Consider the following 18,352-nt stretch of genomic DNA (forward strand, 5'->3'; position numbering starts at 1 on the left):
GAAGGGATGAGGGATAGGAGTATGGGTGTAAGGGGGTGGTGCACTTGTAACAGAGAAGTCAGGGAAGGCCACACGGAGAAGGTAACAGTTGAGTAAAGACCTGAAAGAGGGAGCCATGTGCGAAACGAGGGGAAAACATTCCCTGAGAGGGAACAGCATGTGCAAAGGCCCTGGGGTGGTAGCAGAGCTGGCTTATTTGAAGAAGAGCAAAGGGGCTGGTGTGGAATGAGTGAGAGGGGGAGTAGTGGCAGATGAGTTCAGAGAGGTAGGAGGGACCAGATCCTGTGGGGCTGGTAAGCCACTGTCAGGATGCAGGAAAGAGACAGGGGTCACTTTCTTTTCCCCGATGGGCGGTGAGACAGTAAGGAAATGTCACCTGCTTTGATAAAAGTGAGCCACAGAACTTCTAAGACTGGCGCTGGAAATACCCTCCTGACTGAGAAGGGCAGCTTGGTCCATGAGACTCCGACTTCTTGGGGCTCTCTCACAGGATTCTGGTGCCGTCTCACGTTGATCTTGGGGAGAGAGGTGGGGGCTGCTCAAGGAAGCGTCGAGAGCAACCCGAGGGCAGGAGTTTCCTGTTAATCCTGCATCCTTAGTACCTGGACTTATGAGAGGTGCTCAACACAGCCCAGTTGAATGAAAGATGGAGGGAGCGAATGAGTGAGGGATGGACACAGGCCCTGGCCCTTCATTCCCCATTGTAGCAGAGACCAGGCTGGAAGTTTTCTCATGTCCCGGGTGACGCACTCAGAGAACCAGGCCTCTGAGACGATGTGGCTGACAAGGCCTCATCCTACTCCTTTTCCATGTGGAGTCTCTTGCGGGGGGTTCTCTGCTGGCTCCTGGGTGGCATTTCTGTGGCTGAACCACATTGCACACCCCACCTCACCCGCTCCCCCATACACACACACCTCAGACATGCAGCACCTTCAGAGGCTGAGCTGTGTGTCAGGATCCCCACCGCCTGAAATCCAGCGTCGGGTCTGAGGTCCGTCTCTCTCCCCCCTGAGCCACATCAGAAGGCGCCACCCGCTGTGGGGAGCTCCCCTGGACCCCGACACAGGGTGGTGGTCTTTTGGACCTTAACAGAATGACCCCAACCTCAGGCAATGGCGGGGAGTGGCCTAGAGCTTTGTAGTAATACTGACGACAATAGCAGCTTCTCACATTCATCAGGCTCTGGCCATGTGCCTGACTCTGTCCTCAACACACCACCCGCATTACCTCACTTAGCTCAGAGGCCGCCATGCACCAGTCAAGGGGGCTGGGGCCCTGAGAGGTCAAAGAACTTATCTGGAGGCGTTTTCTGGGTGGGGATAGAAGGCCTGCAGGGCCCCAGCTCAGAACGGCCCCGCCTACCACTGCCCTGGAGCATCTAAGCAGGGGGGTTCGGTCCATGACCCACGTTCTCCTGGGAGACCCCAGCTGAGGATGTCAAACTCTTGCCCACCCTTCAGAGGAGAGGCTGGGGTCCTGGGGTGGAAGGGAAGTGAGCTAGGAGAGCTGGGCTCGTGAGATGGAACGGCCCCCTGCTGTCCCTTGTCCCTGGCTGAGCTGCGGGGAGAGTGGAGGTGGCTTTGGCACTCAGGGCTTGGGTGCCCCCAGGGTGTGTGCTCCTTCTCCCGTCTGCGGGGCTGCCAGCTGCTCACTCGTCACCTCTGGGCCGGCTGGGCCCCGCTGGAGAGAGGTGCTGCCAGCAGGGCCAGGCCCAGCCTCCCCGCCCTGGCTGAACAGAAAACAGATCTGGGGGACCCACAGAGTCTTCCAGAGCTCGTGCCTCCTGCCCTGGCGGAGGAGACTGAGAGTGGGACCCTGCTCCAAGCCCTGCTCACTCCAGGCCCCAGCTGCCCTCTCTGGCCAGCGACGCTGCCTCCCTGCCTGCTGGCTCACGGGAGGTGAGAGGATAAGGGGCAGGAAAGCTGCAAAGTGCTCTGTAAATTCACCAGTTCACACAATGTCACCACTGTTCACAGCTGGGTGGCCTTTCCTCTGAACGCAATGCCCAGGAACTATATCTCTCACCTGGGCACAGTGCACCTTGCCCTTGACTGACAACCACCTGTGCACATCTCTCACCCCCAAGCACAGACAAGCCCGGGGGAAATGCAGGAATTGGGTGGGAGTCCACTCAGCACAGTGCCTGGTACAGAGGGAGGTCCCCTCCTACTTCTCTCCCTTCCAGAGAACAGCAGACAGAAGTGGGCAAGGGGTGGGGTGGAGGCGGGGTGGGGTGGGTGTGCTTAGGGAACAATAGGAAGACCCTGGACTGGTGTCCTGGCTCTGCCCAACCGCACCTACGTCCCGTTTGCCTCCCTTTGAGATGTTTGAGACTGGAAGTGATGCCTCTGGGGACACATGCTCAGGCTGCCTCATCAGATAAAGGCTCTATGCATCTCAGAATTCAGAGCTGGCAGGATGGGAGGATGTGCTCCTGATAGATGTCGTGAAACTGGCAGAGAGAAAACCTGCAGAAGAGGCCAGCCCCACAGCCCGAGCTCTTGCAGCCGCCTGATCACAACCCCTTGTGGCAGCCAGTGGCGGCCAAGTCTCTGTGCGTTTCCTCCAGGGCAGGAGCTGGGCTGTATTCCTTTGTATTCCTAGTGCCTAGGGCAGAGTCGGGCCCAAAACATGCCCATAACATGTGATTGTTGAACAAATCTGGCCGAGGTGAGTGGGGTCCTTGCTCAGGCGCGCGCCAGCTGGAAATGACAGTGGCTTCTCTTTGTGAGTGCTCGCTCAGCAGTGAACCCAAGGAAGTGGGGCCTATGGGTGATGGACATCCTGGACTCCAGGAAAGGAAGGATTCCATGGCTTTACACTCTGGGAGGCACTGAGAGCCAGGAAATATGCAAGGCTGGGAAGAGGGGCCCCTTCCGAACCATCATGGCCAGGCTTGCGTGGAGGCAGCAGCGGGGCACTGGGGGTGGAGAGGGTGCTGAAACAAACTCCATTTTGAAAGTCCGTGTTCAAAATCTGGTAAAATGAACTCTTGGCCAAATTCCAGTGGATGGCTCATACATTGGCCAAATGCATATATGAGAGTGTGTGTGTGTGTGTGTGTGTGTGTGTGTGTGTGTGTGTGTAGGGGGAAGTGGATGGAGCAAGCTTTATAAAAATTCTATTGAAAAAGACATGGAAGTTTGGTTAACCATAAACTCACTGAGAATTGCTTAAAAAAAAAAAGAAAAAAAGCAACCATAATCTGAGGTTATATTAATAGGAGCATAGGACCCAGGATAAAGGAGGAGATGTATGTCCTGCTATACTCTGAGCTGGTCAGGCTGTACCCAGAATGTGGGGCCTCTCTGAGGGAGGAGAAGCACTGGTAGCTAGATCAGACCTGAGGGGACAGCTTGGCTAGAGTGGAGGTGGGGTAGATGCTAAAGACAGAGGGTCAATGGAGGGCTGGCATGTAGAAGCAGGAGAGACCTGATTATCGTATTTGCTCCAAAGAATAAAACACTTGGATTGATGGTTTGGAAGGTACAAGGAGATGAATTTTGGCCTCGGCAAGACCTTTCTAATCATTAGAACTGAATTATATAATAATAATATAATATATAAATATTGTACTACATAATTTAACAATATAATATAATAAAAGTACTTTCTAATAACTGGTACAGGTTTGAACTCTGCACCACTGGGTGTATTCGAGTAGCCACTGATGACGTCTATCTAGGGTGTTGCAGAGGGCATTAGCAGAATCACCAGGACCCATGATTTTGGGCTCATGGCAGCCCTACTGAAGTTCAGTCTAGAAATCTGCTTTACTTATTTATTTTTATCCCAGATGCAGACAATTGAACTAATTATACTATCATCATTGTTCTGTTCAAAGCCCCCTTTAATGTTATTTTTCATTTATTTTTCTCCTTCACCCCTGATCTCCACTCCCATTTCTCACCATCCCCAGCCCCCTGCCTCCAGACCCTCATTCTATGTGCTTGATATTGGTCTTGAAATATGCATCTTCGTATACTGGGTCGTGTTGTTTTCTGCACGTTTTTTGTTTTTTTTTTTTTTGGTACGCGGGCCTCTCACCGCTGTGGCCTCGCCCGTTGTGGAGCACAGGCTCCGGACGCGCAGGCTCAGTGGCCATGGCTCACGGGCCCAGCCGCTCCGCGGCACGTGGGATCCACCCGGACCGGGGCACAAACCCGTGTCCCCTGCATCGGCAGGCGGACTCTCCACTACTGCGCCACCAGGGAAGACCTTTCTGCATGTTTTATCATTTATATAAATGGTGTTATGCTATAATTCTCCTCTTTTTCTTACTTTTTTCATTCAGCACTGCTGTGAAGATCTGTGTATCCTGGTACATGCCTCTGGCTTGTTTCTAACCACCATGTGGAAGGGAGCTGCCATATCTTACTTATCCACTCCCCCAGGGATGGACACTTAGGCTGCTTCCAATTCCCCACTACGCTAGATTTTGCTGTCATGAGTACCCTGTACATGTCCTCTTTCCACCCTATATAATCGTTTTTCCAGGCTATTTACTCATTTGTGGGATTCTGGGATGTCAGGTGTGTGCGTACTTAGTTTCACTAAATATTGCCAGATTGCCGCTCTCAGGATGGATATATAAGCTTATCCTCCCACCTGCAGGACACAGGAGTCTCATCTCCTCACAGCAGGTATAATCCACCTTTCTACTTTGTGCCATTCAGTTGTGTGTGGAGAGACATATTGTTGTTTGAAGTATGCAGCTCTCTGATGACTAATGAATTGACCCATCTCTTCATATCCTTGGCCATTGCACTTCCTCTTTTGTGGCATGCCTGTTCATATATTTTTGCTCATTTTTTTTTCTATTGGATTTCCTGTCTTTTTCTTGTTGATAAAAGAAGTTCATTGACCATTTTAGATTCTAATCCCTGGCAGGTTTCTAAGTTGTGAATCTCTTTTCCCAGTCTGAGAATCTTCCATTTTAGCGGGTGTTCTAAGGTTCAGCTGGGTTTGGGAAGCCCTGGGGTAGATCATTTCTAATTCTGTCACTGCATGCTTTTAAGATTCTTGGGCTTTCTGAGAAGATTCCTTGCCACTTGTGGGGGAAACAGAGGCCTCAGGAGGTGTGAGGGCAAAGGGATGTCGTTGTGAGTGTGGATGTGGAGCTGGGGCAACCCCTGTTTTTTGACCGTCTCTAGCAGTGCATTGTGTCGTGAAGATGTTCATGTGATGTGGCCCAGACAGGCTTGTGAGGTCCTCCTGGGGGGTGATACACAGCTCATTTGGATAAAACCTAGAATATCTCATTATTCAGATGAGATCATCAATCTACTGGAATTTTCTCAACAATAGCAACTTAACTTTTTTGCCTCTGTGGAATTTTAAAAATTTGACTGCAAAATTTTCAACACTCCTCCCACTGAGAAGTAGTGGGGGCAGGTCTGTGTTTCCTCCCCTTGAATATGGGCTGTTTTTTGTGCCCAGTAGAATTTAGCAGAGGTGATGCTGTGTGACTTCTGAGGCTAGGTCAGAGAAGGCCCTGAATCTTCTGCCTAGCTCTTTTGGGACACTTACTCTGGAGGAAGCCAACTGCCATGTAAGACATCCAACTACCTTGAGACTGCCATGCTGGAGAAGCCACACATAGGACACTGGTCAACAACACTACCTGGGCTCCCAGCCAGTGACCAGTGCCAACTGCTAGCCATGTGAGGGAGCTGTCTTGGATGTCCAGCCCTAGCTGACATCTGACAGCAACTGTATGAGAGACCCTGCAGTGAGAACTGCCCAGCCGAGCCCCTCCTGAATTCCTGACCCACAAGATCATGAGACAACAACATTGTTGTTTATACCACTAAGTTCTGGGGGTAATTTGTTAAACAGCAATAGTAACCACAACAATCTCCTGGAACATAGCTAGCATAGTTACTTTAAATCTTTACTGATAACTCTAATACATGCAGCTTTTCTAGGTCTGTTTCTATTTATCATTTCTGATGTTTTAAAAATTGTTATCTGACTCCTCATGTGTATAGGTATTTTCAATTATGTGTTAGACATTGTATTTACAGTCTTGTTTGTAAAAATAATCTGAGGTGTAGAATGATGTTACCTTCCTTTGGAAAGGATTGACATTTGTGTCTGCCAGGTGCCTGGGGCACTAATAATACAGAATCACCTACTTCAATTTTAAGGACTGAGTGATTAGAAACTGAGTTGTCTTCTTCTGGTTCACCCCTAACTCCTAGGATGTATAGCCCTTTTGGGGTGCCTTCCCAAAGAGAGAGGGTTCACCCCTTGGTAAGCCTGGAGCTCCAATCTACGTCTCTTAGTCTCACAACTCAAAAGAGTTGTTTAGCTTCTTGGACTCTCAGCTGACCCCTCCAGAATGGGCAAACACCCAAATGCCACTCTTACTTTTCTAGGTCTCAGCTGTGGTAAAGAAATTTATTGCTGTCTTGTTAGCTCCCTGATGACTTCAAGTAAATTTTAAAACTATTTTGTCTAGGTGTTGTAGCTGTTCTCAGTAGGAGCATTGGTCTAAATCACTTTGTCTACCATTATTAACTCATTTAATTAATTCTTTAAATGTCAAAAACACAAAGAAATATAAAATTATGTTCTTCAAAAGTTCTTGTAAAGATATATATCACACTGTCTCTAACCTTAAACAGATATTGACCATAATCCAGTTTTCCACTGAAGACACAGGGTTCCCATTAAGAATATCCCCTATCATAACTAAAACATAGTGGTGCCCCTAGAAACTGGGGTACATCATTTTCTTTGTCCCTACCCTGAATTCTGAGTTCTTGGGTCTCCTTTTTATTGTTTGTGTCTTCACTTGATACTTTTTGCGGTCAGTAAAAATATCCCTAATGACATTTTCCCCATCCTAACTTTAAACCTTGGCGTTTTCCTGCATGGTGTTCGCCAGGGGTCCGAGCTGAAGGTGGATGCAGTGCTCATCCTTGATCAAGGGGTGATGCATCACTTCAGAGGTGATACTGGAATAGAACTGCAACTTCTCGTCATAGGCGACACAAGGGGGCTTCTTGGCGGCAAACTTCTCCATCACGATCGCTTTGTCCAGTTTCCAGAACGGTCGGTACTGCTTGCATTTCTGCGGGTACTTCATAAGATTGATCAGAATCCTGTGGACGTTTTGGGGGGTCATAACAACCTGCTCAATTATCTGAGGGTTCTGAGAAATATTATTGTAAAAGCTGATTGTAACAAGTCTTCTTCCATTCCCTTCTGAGGTGGGCATTCTATGCAGCTGCCATTCATCCAGCGAACAAAATTCTGGCAAAATAAGAATCGGGGGAGAAAAGACAGCCCTTTGGTATCTATTTTGCTTCCTATGTACATATCATATTCAGTAATAAGTCTTGCTAGTAAGGGATATCACTTTATTATTGATAAGCTGTGCTAGATGGCAGAAAATCACCACAATCCTTTGTTCCTCCCATCAAGAGGTTCTGTCTGTTGACAAAATGGTCTATCGGGGGGACCTATTTTCCTGCCCTGGGCTAGCTTGTGACTTGACTTGACCAACAGATGGGGAAGTGGCATTATACAAGGTCCAAGCCCAGGGCTCGAGTAGCCCAGCCGCTTCTACTCTCATGCTCTTGAAACCTTGCAGCCACCAGATGTGTGAACTTCAGCTAGCCTACGAGATCATGGAGACCCAGGAGAACCAGAGCCCCCCAGCCAACAGCCAGCCAATCATCAGACATGTGCTTGAGCACAGCCAAGTTTGGATGTATAAAACAACATTAGTTTCCAGTGTCCCAGAACAAATCTGTCATCTGATGCCTCCCTGCTATGTAGTCAAGAGCCCCTCTTCTTTCAAGCAAACCGTGGGTGGTTATACATAACATCTCTGAACCACAGTCTGGCCACCTGTAGAATGGGAATAACAACAACTACTAATTCTACTGCTCACTGTAATACTAATACCAAAACTGATAGCTAACGTTTATTTAGAGCTAATTGCCAAGCACTGTGTTAAGTGTTCTACATGTTATGCCATTTAATTCTCCCAACCCACTCTAGAACATGGATTGCATTGTCATTTCCACTTACTAGATGAGGTAATCCAATCCTAGTTTAAAACTTTTGCTCACCGTTTTCAGTCATGAAATATGAATCCTGAAGCTCAAATAGTGCAGTCAAGCCAGCTTAAGTCACCTCGTCCTAAGTGTTTATTTGCAGAGATTTTTGTTCATGAACTGCATTTACAACACTCTCCAAGTGGATAGGTAAAGATTCTCTTCATTTAAAAAAAAGCATTGATTAAAAAAATAATAATAAATAAAAGAAAGCATTTATGAAGATAAAATAATACAGTCTTCGCTAAAAAGGCTCAAACCCATCTGTGGTGGGGGTGGGAATAAACTGGTATGAAATACTATGATTAATATCCACAATGTTTCACAGAGAGTTTTTCCTATTTATTTACCCCTTGGAAATTTTTGTTTTCCTGTTCAAAGACTTGGTAATGTAACATCTAAAAGTTAAGAGCATTTATAGGACAGAGGTTTAATAAATGACCTATTTGCATAGATTAAAAAAAACCTTTAATACATATGTAAATTAGATAACCAGGCATACAAGAATAGTGTGTAAGGTAAGAGCAGATAGGCTCTGATTCAGGTTGGGGAAAAATAGATCAGTAAAGTTGAACTGTCAGACAGCTGTTGAGAGCATCTCCTCAGAAGCCTTTTTATCTCGGCTCTCAGTCTGGATGGTTGAGGTTGTCAGATACGTGGGTTCTGGATAACTGAAGTGACACCGCACTTGCCCTGACTTAGATGCCCCCACTGGAAGCAGGGAGTCAGGGGGCACAAGCAGCGTCCTAAAGCAGCTCAGGGGCTTTGGCCAGCGCTAGGCTGCCTTGTCTTTGTTTCCGAGGCCCCACCCTGTCTCCTGACTAAGGAGACTCAAGAAATCCTGGCAGAGAATGCTGTTCCCAGCTGCCCTGCGGAGATGACCACTTCACGGAGAGCGGAGGGAGGAAGGAGGAGAAAAGCAAAAAGAAAGGTCCTCTTTCAGGCTTAAGATTATGTGGAGTGGCTGCCGCAAGGCCTGCCAAGGGCTGACTCACCAGGCTGGGATGAGGCACTACAGGTGCACTCAGGCCAGCAGGCGATAGGCGCCGGTTGCAAACAGGCCCACGCCCGAGACAGACCACCAGGGACAGGTGGAGACAGCCCCTGCGGGAGCATGGGAGCCGGAAGGGCGTGCTTCCAGGGCCTGGTTCTGAGCGCTCACAACCATGGAGACCCTGTGACTTCATGGTCAAGGCATAGGAACGCTGATCCAGGAGTCCAGAGACCTGGGGCACCCTCTATTGTGGGCCTCATCCTCCTAGCTCTAAAGTTCTGGTTCTAACTGCCATTAGTATGCTCTGGGACGTCATAGAGAGCACACACACTTTTCCAGCCTTGTTTTATCCCTTTCGGGGTGACTCCTTCACCTGTGGTATCTCTAAATCTTTACCTACTTTGAGTCGGTGCCATTATTAGTCCTGTTTTATAGATGAGAAAACTGAGGCACAGGTTGTCCAACGATGCACAGCTGAGAGCTGGGTTTCAAAGCCAGATCTGTGTGAGTTTGGAGCCCATGCAAAGCCCTGCATTGTGCAGCCGCCCCAGGAGACCAGGAAACAATGCCCTGCATCTTGGCAAATACAGGGCCGGCTCTGGAGGTCTGGCAGGGGCAATAGGGGTGGGATGGTCAGGGAGCTTCCTGGAGGAAGGGGAGATTGAGCGGCTCCTAGCATGGGGACAGGCAGCACGGGACGTGAGGGCTGGTGGGAGGCTGGTAGCTGAGACTTGGATCCTTAGCTGACACCTGCATTTAGCAGGTTGAGGGTAGGGGTTGAAGGATGGAGAGAGAGATTGACTTCTGCCTCTCTTCTGCCCTGGGGGAAGTGACCTGGGACCCCCTCCAGAGCTGGGAGCCAGGGCAGGCTGTTCACTACTCTGCTCATTACCAGCTGTGTGAACTTAGGTAAGTTCTAGACACTTTGTAGACTTCAGTTTTCTCATCTGTGTATGGGAATTATAATATGGAGGTTGTTACCATAATGAGATTGGGTGAATGGAGTAACTCATGCAGAGACTAGGCACGGTAGCAGTACTCCTCACCCACACCTTCTCTTCTCTGGGCTGAGGCCTCACGTCTCTCATCTTTCCCCAGAGCCCTCCTTGCTGGAGTCTCTGACGTCCCCGGTGGCCCAAACCATCCCTCCCCATTGCAGTGGACTCCCTGAGTGACCAGCTCCTTCCTACCTTGTCTCCCCTCCTACCTTCTCTCCCTGGTGGGGCCCACACGCTGCAGCCTGTACTCCCTAACTCCTCTGCCAGTGAGACTCCAGCCTGAGGCCTCATGGAATGTTTTCTCTGCCTTTGCCCCACTGGCAGGAGATGAGGTGCCCTGGAGCTAAGTGCTGGAGACCTCGGTTCAAAGCAGGCTCCATCTCATTTAACGGCTGGGTCAGCCACCAGCCCTCACTGGGGTTTCCTATCTGAAAAGCAAGGTTGTTTGGGGGCCCTCTCCCTGGGGCCTCAGGGCCAGCTGAGGTGACTCCGGTCAGTGGCTGTACTCCCTGGCAGGGAGGGGTGGGTGAGGCTGGGCAGGCAAGGATGGAGGGACAGCTGTCCTCCCTTCCTGTTCTCACCGCATCTCCCTCCCTCCCTCCTCCTGTCCAGAGGCCTCCCAGGGTCCTTTGCCTGAGAAAGAAACTGTCTGCCCTCTCTTGTCAGAGGACAGGGGCTCGATAAGGAATTAGGTGAGCAAATCCAGCCTGCATGTTAATCCTTCCTTTTGCTCTGAGGGACCAGGGAGGTGGGCAGAATGAGCGCCCGGCCCTGGGAGCAGTCATGTCTAGACCTCCCGCTATCAAGGCAGCAGATGATTAGCCAATTAGCCTGGAGGAAAGCAGGTCTGTCTCCTGGGGGCTCTGGGCTGCATCTCCCAAGAGAGCAGGGTCTTCTGGGAGTGCTGGCTAGGTGAACAGGGGCAGCTGTGGCGCTATGCCCAGAGCCCACAGGGTACCCACAGGAGGGGGTCTTCCTATCTGCCATGTATGAGGTAAGGGACAGCAGGGGTGGGTCCTGCACTCAGTACCCCATCCTCCTGGATATGAGTCCTGTAATGACAGAGAGGACACGGCACACAGGCAGTGCTGGGTTGCGGTCGACCGCTGTCACTGTTAGTATTGCTGTTATCGTTTCTACCATGTGCTGAGCATCTGTGACTCGCCGTTATCTCTATGAAGTCATATTATTAACCCAACTTTAAGGATGGGGAGAAATTGATTGGAGATTCAAACTCAGGTCTCCAAAACCTGGTCTCTTAAATATCACACTTTGCTCTGTTTGTGCCATCCTGGGTCACCGGGGGCACTTGTAACAAATGCAGGTTTCCTAACCCACCCCAGGCCTGCTCAGTCAGGACTTCTTGGGGACAGGGACAGTCCCAGGAAGCTGTATTCTCAGGAAGCTCCTAACCACCACATCATGACTGACTGTGTTGCAGGAAATCTGTGCTCTGACTCCAAGAAACTCAGACCTAAGAGACCCTCCTTCCCCTCTTCCAGGGCACCCTCTACTCCGCCTGGGGCAGGGGGGCACCACTCCTTTGGGAAGGGGAGATTTCCCCTCAGCCACTTCCTCCCCTCATTCATTGAGGAACATTTGGTACCTCTGGCATCCCTCCAGAGGCCATGGCAACGGTGGAGGCCAGGCAGGCGGGTGGCTTCCCTGGCAGAGGGGCTCACCAGCTTCATCTCGGGTCAGCCTGGCAGCCCTGGCCTCACGAACTGCTCCTCTGCATCCATGATGGGGAAGGCCCAAAGGGGGCCCTCAGTGGTCTGAGGTCACCCAGGTCCCAGGAGAAGACAAGCCCTCAGGCCAATGGGTTACTGAGCTGCCCATGCCCATGGGCAGCTCAGTCGGGTCTGTTTCTCATCAGCCTCTCTGGGCCTTGAGGAAACCGAGGCTTGAGGCCGGCCAGCGGCCTTGTGGTTTTGGAAGCAAGGGGAGGCCAAGTCCTTGAGTTCCCAGGACCTCTGCATTCATAAGTCTGCACAGGCGTGCACGAGCACACACACACGTGTGTGGATTGGCTGACACGTATTCAGCATGCAAATACCCACATGCACACGTGCTCAGGGCTCAGACTTTGGCAGCCAGGGGGATAGGAGGGCCTGGTCTGAGGACGCCTCACCCTGTCTGGTCCCATCTTCCTCCTCAGGCTACTTGGCCCCAGGACAGGGAAGGGCATGGGCTCTGGCTTCAGCTCTGAAAGGTTCTCCCTTTCCTTCCTGACTTAGAGGGGCTTCTAGGCCAATGCGTGAGGCTCGTGAGGTATGAGGAGCCTTCTCTATCCTCTGTCCCCACACAAAGGAGAACAAGGCTGGTGCCAGAGATCACTCATCTCGCCTGCACTCGTCTTGCTGTGTGTGGGGCCGGCAGGCAGGGTCAGACCTGAACCGACTCTTTTTTTTTTTTTTTTTTAATTTATTTATTTATGGCTGTGTTGGGTCTTCGTTTCTGTGCGAGGGCTTTTTCTGGTTGCGGCAAGCTGGGGCCGCTCTTCATCGCGGTGCGCGGGCCTCTCACTATCGCGGCCTCTCTTGTTGCTGAGCACAGGCTCCAGACGCGCAGGCTCAGTAGTTGTGGCGCACGGGCTTAGTTGCTCTGCGGCATGTGGGATCTTCCCAGACCAGGGCTCGAACCTGTGTCCCCTACATCGGCAGGCAGATTCTCAACCGCTGCGCCACCAGGGAAGCCCCCTGAACCGACTCTTGAGTGATGCCTCCTCCGTGGTTAACTTCAGAGACAGGAGCTGACTCCCTCCTCTCTGGAGTGGTGGCTGGCGTCCCGCTGCCCTGGGCCAGGAGGCAAGGGCACTGGGGCCTAAGGTCTTGGACACAGACCTGGTCATCTGGCCCTGCCTCTGTGGGGGTTAGCCGGGCTGACTTGGGGATGGGTCATCCCACCCCAGCCCACTTTCCCTACTTGGATTTGGGGGCCTATGGGCTACCACCAGCTACAACCAGCTTCGAGAGCTCCTTGGAGGCTGGGGCTTCCATCCCTGCGTGGAGACCCAGGCAGGATGGTGGCAGGCACACGGTAGGTGCTCAGTACACATGGAGTACGCCAATGCACCCTGTTTGTTCCCAATTCCTTTACTTCTATTTGTTCCGTTTTTTTCTCCCTTTCTTTCCCTTCCTATGCCTTAGGCCTGGGACATCCCCAGCACTGCCGAGCCTGCTTAGGACCCCCAGGGAGGGGCATAACCTGAGCTTCCCGAGGCTATCCCGTCAGAGGCCAAATCTCCCATCGATCCCGGAGATGAGGGCTGCCGCTCGCCAGCCTCTCTGGGCCTTGGGACAACGGAGGCTTGAGGCTGGCCAGCAGGATATTTACTTCTAAGAGACAATTCTCCTCAGAGGAGACTGGGACTTTCATCACAGCCACCACAGGCAGAGCCTCTGCTCTGACCACCTTTGACGCTAGCCAGCCATCAGCACCCACCCTCCTCCCCGTCTGAGGGCTGCCCTCCTCGGCCAGCTCAGGGAGTCCTGCCCTGGGCCCAGAACGGGAGGAGATTTCAGGCTGTGGCTGCCAGGGGCTGCCAGCCTGACTTGGGAGATGCCCACTCTCCACAGAGAGGTGGGCCACAGACTGCGGGCTCAGGACAGCTGGGGCAGGCCAGGCCAAATGCAGGTCACTTCACTCAGAGATGGCCGACTCAGCCCTGGCAGAGAGCAGGGCACACAGCGGGACTGGCACAGCGCCCTCGCGCAGGGCAAAGGGGAGGGAGTGGGCCTGCGGGTGTGTGGAAACCTTCAGGAACGGGTTTGAGAGCTCAGCCTCTGTCCCTGACTGCCTGGGTTTGCAGTCAGGCCTGAGCCTCACGTGCTGAGACCTCGGGCACTCAGGACCTTTGTGAAACATCAAGCCTAATAGCTCTCCCTGGTAGACTTGTTTCCAGAATTAAATGAGTTTCTCATGTAAAACACTTAGAATAGTGCCTCGCACATAGTAAGCCCTCGGTTGATGTTGGACATGATTGTTACAGACTGGAGTGAATTGTAACCCACTCTAAAGGGCCTTAATTGACTGTTGACATTTGGTTTCCTCCATTGGACTCTGAGCTCCCCAGGACCTTTATCTCCAATGCCTGGCACATCTCAGGGACTCAAAACTACGTGTTGAAAGGATGAATATGTGAACGAGTGGATGAGGGAGGGTAGGGCATCAAGAGCTTCTTCCTGGAAGAGGCAGCACCTGGGGAAAGAGCCCCACAGAGTTGGGGAGGAGAGCCTCGAAGGCTGGGAGGCCTCTGCTGAGCTGGCGTCAGGGGAGACTGTCGAGGAGAGGAGCCCCGCCAGGCCTGAGTGGACAGGAAGGAGAGGGGCTGGAGGGAGACCAAGCTGGCCACAGCCTCCCACAGAGGCTGGCCGGCCTGTCCCCTGTCCTGGGTCTCAGGGGTCTGGGGCTGGATGAAGCTGCTTCTGAGGTAAGGCTGGGTGGGAAGAGCGCATGGAAAAGCATCCGGGGCCTTCAGCTCACACCCATCTTCCGCTTCCGGCCAGACACCCATGGGCCATTTGTGGAGCCTGGAATCCTGTTGTCACTGAGAGAAAAACCAGCCTCGCTCCAGAGACTCCTCAACCAGCGGAGAAGCAAGTGTTGGAGATAAGAGGATTTTAAACAAATCAACTCCCTGACAGGAGACTTAAGAGAGGAAAGGCTGTGAGTTCGCTCTCCCTCTCTCTCGCTCTCCTTTCCTCCCTACTCTCCCTCCCTTTCGTCCTCCTTCTTTCCTTCCTTTTTTCATTCTGTCTTTATCAACAACCCCCACCCCAAGTTCAAAACAAAACAAAAACTCCCCCTGCCCCTCACAGTATCATCCTGTGCTAAACACTGAGCACTTATAAAAGGGTTTATTGACCCAAAGAGTCAATAAAAGGGTCATCCTGTACCTCCCCCTGCTTCCGGTTGCAACCGCGTATAGATCCACACAGGTGATGCCCCGTTTCCCTCAGAGGTGCCCTATGGCACCAGCTTTGGCCCCTTGTGTCCAGCCATCAGGCCCAGCTCTAGGAAATGATCCTTGGGCAACAAAGGGCCCCGTGTAGACCCCAAGAACTGACCACTTACACAGAGAGCAGGTGAGGCTGAGCTGGGCCCAGGTCTGGATGGTTGGTGGCAAGAGTGTCACTGAAGGGGAGATGGGGCCCCACCCTCAGGGAGCCCCGGTCTGAGGGGAGATGCGGCCAGGACCTCAGGGAGCCCCGGTCTGAGGGGAGACACAGCCCCTGCTCTATGAAAGCCCCAGTCTGAGTAGTTAGATAACCGCGCTCTGGATAACAGCCCATTTTTCACTTTTGGTGCAGGACGGCGGGATGTTGGGAGGGATGGGCCCCCCACAGAGGGTGTGGGTGAGCATGTGTCTGAAGCTGTCGGGACAAGGGGCAGTGGGGAAGAACTGTACCCTTAGTTTCCTCTATCCCTTTTCTGTCCCCAGCCTGACCGACCATCACTGAGGGTCACTGGAATCCAGTGTCTCCTCGGGACAGGGGAGAGTCAGGGCTCAAGAAGCCTAGTGGCTCTCTGGAGTCTGGCAGGCGAGTGACCACAGGAGATAAGCCCCTGAGATAAGAAGCAATCAGGTCGCCTCATTTAGTGGAGAGCCTGTCGGTGACAAGCCGAGCCCTGCACGGCCCAGGACGTGTGTGGTGGGGAGGTGGGGGAGTGGGCACGAGGTCAGGGCTGTTGGGCAAGAGGCCGTCTGAGGCAGCCCCCCAGCTCCTCCCGTCTGTCTCTGCCCAGGTGGAAATATTCCCATTTCCCTGACACCAGAGCCCCTCTAGTGGGACCTCATTACGATGGAGATGGTGGGGATGGAACTGAGGGGAGGCGTCTGGATTCCCAGCAGCTTCTTGGCTCCTATCCACACACACCCCCCACCTGTCACATCATATTGAGTGCGAGCTGACTGGCAGCAGGCATGTCTATTGGGCACTCACTGAAGCTCCCATGACCTTGAAGCCTGAGGGAGGCTTCCAGAGGAGGAAGAGTGTGGCATAGTTGGCTGTGGCCTTTTCTTGACAGGAGGATCCCCTCTGCGGCCCGGTTAATGAGCTGGGGTTGCCAGCATGCATTCGCAAAAGCCAACACTGGGAAGACTCTTGTGGTACAGAAAGGGAAGCTGAGGCTCAAGGAGGTGAAGGGCCCTGCCTAGGGTCACTCAGCGCTCGAGAGTTGCCAGCTCTCTCCCCGCTCCAGGCTCTGCAAGGACTGTGAAGTCAATTTTCCCCTCTGATCTGTGCATGTGTATACGCATGTGCATGCATGGATGCCGTGGGCGTGTGCTCTGCAGGCCCAGCGGCTGCAGCCAGGTCCTGGAAGGGGTCCCAAGCCCAGCCCTGTGTGGGCCCCTGACCCTCTGGTCAGAGGAGGTAAGCCACATGGGACGGCCCCCAGACTTCAAGGCGACACTCACTTGTCACTCCATTAGTGCTCTAACCGACAGTCCGAGGGCGGTTCTCATTCTGGCCCGGCGCTCCCCAAGGCCCGGCAAGAGAGTGGAGGACACAGCTCAGCTTACGGGTCCTCAGGGACCGCCCAGCTCACAGTTACTTCAACCAGAGCACAGTATGGTCAGGCAGGCGGATTCACTCTCAGGAAAATCACGTCAGCCTTCACCAGGCGAGGCTGAAGAGAAACACTGAGATTGTCTGCAGCTGGGCATGGTCCCTGCCCTGTCTTCCCTTCCAGAAGGGGGAGCACAAGGCATGGGGACAGCCAGCTGGGGGAGGGGAGCAATGACAGAAATCAAAATGCCTGAAATGAATATGGATAGAAGCGTACTTTATGTAAACATATGCAAATAGGCACGCAAATCCACCCCAGGATGGGGAGGACATGTGCAGATCAGGACTCCGGAAAGTCCTGACAGTGAGGCTCTCTGTTCTAATGAATGGGACCTAAGGATCCCCAAGTATGTCCTTGCACAGAGCTTGGGTCTTCTGGCTCTACCAGAATCCAAACTCTCCCACTCCACCCCCCGCCCTCTGCTTGCATCATGTGGTCTGGCCCTTGGTTACTCAGGCTGTGGCCAGAGCCCAGGATGGCCCAGATGCAGCTCCCATGGGGCCCAGCTTCCTCCTGCCTGCACTGCTAAGTGCCCTCCAGCTCCTAACCACTGTCCCCCTCCCAGTGGTTGGGAAGGGTCTGTGGCTGCCCACCCCGCCACGACCACAGTCTCCACGCCAAGCTTGCCTTGTCCCCCAAACGGGGCCCAAAAGAGTGGTCTACTTATCAGAGAGATGGCTTCCTGCAGGGGGCCCTCGTGTTGTTTCCAGCAATGCCCAGCACACAAAAGATGCTCACCGACAGATGAATGATGGAATAAATGAATACACAAACGCAAAATTCAAATGTACAGTCACTTCCCTCTGGGGACTGTCGTACTCCCCTGCTGCTTCTTGCTCGATATTTTTTGCAGCTGTCAGCGTACTAGAGCTGAAATGTTTGGGCTCTTTTCTCATGTCCTCAACTGGCCTGAGTTTGCCATGGGCAGGAGTGTGTCCTGGTCTTCTTGCTGGTCCTGGCACCTGCCATGGAGGGCGCTCAAATCTTGGTTGACTCAGTGAACGCATAAACATGCGTGTCTGTTTCTCACAACCCCTTGCTGGACCATGAGTGCCTAGAGGGTGCGGGCAGCTTCCTCTGTCTGGAGAACTCAGGACTCGGCACAGAGCAGGCACTCACTACATGGGGGACAGATGGTTGGGTGAATGGGGACCTCTGGGTCCCTGACCTGCTGACCGGTCTGTCTTTACTATTAGACTGCGAGGGGTCCTGGGCAAACAATGGATAAAGTGAAAGGATGAACAAGTAAATAGATGAGTGAATAAATGGCTGAGTCCTATCGGGGGTCTGAGGAGGCTGTTGTCTGATGTTCAGTGTCACTGTTCCCAGCCCAGCTGGCCCAGCACACACATGTGTCCTGTGCTCAGATCTGAGCTTCTCTCTCAACTTCTCCCTGGGGGCCCACTCCAGCCTCCAGGCCTTTGTTCCTACACCACTCCTCACTCCAGCCACTCTCCCACAGCCTTGATCCTCCGCTCCCAGGCCCCCTGGCTCTTCCTGTGACCTTGACCCCACCTGCCCAGCTGTTTGACTTAGAGCCCTCCAACCTCTGGGTGGCTTTTTCCTGCCTTCCTTTGAGGTTGCCAGGTCAAGTGCAGCTCTGGAGCCAGCCAGACTTTCAGGGCTTGAGTCCTCCTTCTGCCATCGGCCAGAGGGCAAGAGACTGAGTCTTCCCCAGCCTCAGTTTTCTCATCTGCAAAATGGGGCTAGTACCAGCT

General features: G+C 52.5%; 1 long non-coding RNA gene across 1 annotated transcript in view; it reads right to left on the minus strand.

Annotated features, from left to right (window-relative positions):
• The window catches only part of LOC137231940 (uncharacterized), a 64,612-nt gene extending 49,291 nt beyond the window's left edge, over positions 1-15,321 (minus strand). Inside the window, exon 1 of the long non-coding RNA XR_010946821.1 lies at positions 15,261-15,321. This is a non-coding gene — a long non-coding RNA (uncharacterized lncRNA). The remainder of the gene's footprint in view (positions 1-15,260) is intronic.
• Between the last annotated feature and the right edge of the window lie 3,031 nt (positions 15,322-18,352).

Source organism: Pseudorca crassidens, chromosome 10 (assembly GCF_039906515.1).
Source record: "Pseudorca crassidens isolate mPseCra1 chromosome 10, mPseCra1.hap1, whole genome shotgun sequence".
Taxonomy (NCBI): domain Eukaryota; kingdom Metazoa; phylum Chordata; class Mammalia; order Artiodactyla; family Delphinidae; genus Pseudorca; species Pseudorca crassidens.